Here is a 3,167-nt window from a genome sequence, read left to right as displayed (position 1 = left end):
TAAAATAAAAAATAAAAAATAATTCAAACTATCATTGTAGAACTATCTATTTATCCTTTCAGTTCTTTTTTTTTTTAAGATTTTATTTATTTATTTTCCCCCAAAGCCCCAGTAAACTCAGATAATATCCTCTTTACACATCCTTCTAGTTTGCTGCCCATGGGACCTGACCTCAGCATGGCCGGAGAAGCGATCGTCGGTGAGCGCCCGGGATCCGAACATGAGCCGCCAGCATCGAATGGCGCTGCATGCTTAACCGCTAAGCCACGGGGCGGCCCCACTCCTTTCCAGTTCTGTCAGTGTTTGCTTCATATGTCTTGGGGTAGCCTCTGTTGTTGGTGCCTTTAATGTTTATGATTGTTTTATCTTCTTGGTTCCAGGCCTACCTCAGAGACATTGCAGCTTTGGTTCCAGACCACTGCGATAAAGCGAGTTACATGAATTTTTGGTTTCCCATTGCATCGTAGAGTTCTGTTTACACTATACTGTAGTCTGTTAAGTGTGCAATAGCATTATGTTTTACAAACGGTGTACATACTTTAATTGAAGAGTACTTTATTGCTAAAATATACCAACCATCATCTATGAGCCTTCAGCGATTCATTAATCTTTTTGCTGGTGGAAATTCTTGTAAAAAACCCGATAAACAAAATTGCAATACACCAAGATATGCTTATAATTGACTTTTCTATCAATGTATATCTTTTTGCCTCTTGTAATAGTGTTCCACATAAAGTCTATTTGTCTTATGTTTTATATAGTCACCCCAGCCTTCTTGCTTGCTGTTTGCATGAAATATCTTTTACTATTATTTTCACTTTCAACCTATTTGTGTCTTTCAATCTAAAATGAGTCTTTTAAGGACAACTAATATTTGGATCATTTTTAATCCATTTTGTCCATGTATTAACCTTTTGATTTGGGGTTTAGTCCATTTTTATATTTAAGTAAGTACTGATGAGTAAAGATTTCCTTATACCATTTTGTTATATTTTGTATGTCTTACTGCTTTTTGCTTATCATTTCCTCCATCATAGCCTTCTTTTTTGTTTAGCTTCAGTTTTTACACATTAACACATTTTTGATTCTTATCTTGTTGTCTTTTGTGTATAATCTATAGATGTTGTGTTTCTTTGATTTATCATGGGATTACATATACCATCCTAAAGTCATAACAATGTGGTTTGATTAGACTGTTGAACTTAGCTTCAATCACATACAAAAACTATTTGTCTCACTTCAGAGCTCCATTCCCCCATATATCAACTATGTCACAAATTACATTTTTATAAGTTTTATGCCCAATAACATATATGTATAATTATTTTTTATGCATTTGACTTTTAAATCCTGTAGTAGATTAATATGGAGTTAGAAACCAAAATACCATAATACTAGGTTCTATATGTGCCCCTGTGCCATATCTTTTTGATAGATGTTTATTCATATATATCTTTGAGTTTACTATATAGCATCCTTTTATTTCAAACTGAGGAGCCTCCCTTTAGCATTTCTTATAGAGTGGGTCCTAGTTTCAACTTTGCATTCTTAAAGCTTAGGAATATGTAATTTCTCACTTTATTTTGCAGGATGCTTTTTTCGATATAGGAATTCTTAAGCTGATGATTATTGTCTTTCAACACCTTAAAATATATTATTGCACTGCCTTCTCACACTCCAAGTTTCTGGTGAGAAATCAGCTGATAAGGTTATTGATGATCCCTGTATGTGACCCAGTCACTTCTCTCTTACTACTTTCAAGATTCTCTCTGTCTTTGGCCTTCAAAGGTTTGATTATAATAACTCAGTCTGGGTCTCTTTTAGTTTATCTCACTTCAAGTTTGCTGAGCTTCTTGGATTTGTAGATTCCAGTCTTGGCTCAAATTTGGGTAGTTTTTGGCTGTTATTTCCTCAAATAATCTTTCTGCCCTTTTCTCTTCCTCTTCTTCTTGGACTCTCTGATGTATATGTTGGTCTGCTTGATGGTGTCCTACAAATTTATAGTGTCTCAGTTTTCTTTTTTTTTTTTTTTTTAAGATTTTATTTATTTTTTCCCCCCAAAGCCCCAGTAGATAGTTGTTATGTCACAGCTGCACATCCTTCTAGTTGCTGTATGTGGGGCCTGACCTCAGGATGGCCGGAGAAGCCCAGTGTCAGTGCGCGCCGGGATCCAAACCCTGACCACCAGCATTGGAGTGCACGCACTTAACCACCAAGCCACAGAGCCCGGCCCACGTCTCTCAGTTTTCATCATTTTTTTTCTTTCACATAAATTTTACTCAGTAATTTCAGATTTGACATCTTTATGTTGCGTAATTTACTTCTGCCTGTTCCATATCTGCTGTTGGATCGCTTCTGAAGTTTTTATTCACTTATTGTCTCTTTCAGCTCCGGATTTTCTGTTTGGTTCCTTTTTATAATTTCTACTTCCTTGTTGCTAGTCTCATTTTGTGTACCCTATTTTCCTGATTTCCTTTAGTTTTTTGTCCATGGTTTCCTTTGGGTTTCCAGGCATATGTAAGACAGTTTGCTTTTAATGTCTTTGTCTAGCAAGTTTCATCAATTGGGGATTTCTCAGGGATGGTTTCTGTTGTTTTTTATTTTTGTTCTTTTTGAGTGGGCCGTGTTTTCCTGTTTCATTGTATGGTTTGTGATTTTTTTAATCGCCAATTGGGCATTTGAATATTATAATGATAACTCTGGAAATCAAGTTCTCTCCCCTTCAAAGGTTTCCTGTGTTTTTCCTAAAAGTTGTTTGTAGTCACTGAGTTAATTTTGAGACTCTCCACTTGAATTATTTTTGAAAAGTCAGTTCTTTGTTTTGTGTACATTACTGAAGTCTCTTTTCACTAACGTTCTGCTACTGTTTTGAAAGAGATTTCCTTGAATGCCTGCTGTTTTCCAGTCTTTTGCCAGATTGACTCTGTACTAGGACACTCTTTCAGTACTTAGTCTTACTGAAGCTAAGGGGATCAGCCTTGAGGTTAAAACTTACAAGGTCTTCTCAGGTTTTCTTCTGAGCGTGTGTCTTGCCTGGGCATACCTACGCCATGGCTTTCTAGATTCTCACTGTATACAGTTTGCTGGTTTTTGAAGAAATGTCCTTCTCATCCCCGCTTCTTCCTCTGAGCTGTAAGCATTGGTCATTGCTTCATGTCTCCCTCCAC

The sequence above is a fragment of the Ceratotherium simum genome, chromosome X, assembly GCF_057802395.1.
Source record: "Ceratotherium simum simum isolate JZ-2026a chromosome X, ASM5780239v1, whole genome shotgun sequence".
Classification (NCBI taxonomy): Eukaryota; Metazoa; Chordata; class Mammalia; order Perissodactyla; family Rhinocerotidae; genus Ceratotherium; species Ceratotherium simum.
The sequence above is the reverse complement of the archived record's forward strand: the minus strand, read 5'-3'. Positions refer to the sequence as shown.